Below are 388 nucleotides of genomic sequence, written 5' to 3'. Positions count from 1 at the left end.
GATCCTGAGGTGTCAAGGAAAAGTCATCCCTGCACCAAGTGGCAAGCAATAATGCGTTTTGAGCCAATTCTGGCGTTAAACGCCGGGCTGGTGCCCATTTCTGGCGTTTAACACCGAATGCTTGCCCTTTTCTGGCATTTAACGCCAGTCTGGTGCCCCTTTCTGGCGTTAAACGCCCAGAATGGTGCCAGACTGGGTGTTAAACGCCTAACAGCTAGCCTCACTGGCGTTTAAACGCCAGCACGCTCTCCTCCATGGTGTGCTGTTTTTCTTTCTGTTTTTCATTCTGTTTTTGCTTTTTCAATTGATTTTGTGACTTCTCATGATCATCAACCTACAGAAAACATAAAATAACAAAGGAAATATAGAAAAATATAACATTGGGTTG

Source organism: Arachis duranensis, chromosome 10 (assembly GCF_000817695.3).
Source record: "Arachis duranensis cultivar V14167 chromosome 10, aradu.V14167.gnm2.J7QH, whole genome shotgun sequence".
NCBI lineage: Eukaryota > Viridiplantae > Streptophyta > Magnoliopsida > Fabales > Fabaceae > Arachis > Arachis duranensis.
This window is presented reverse-complemented; position numbering follows the sequence as displayed.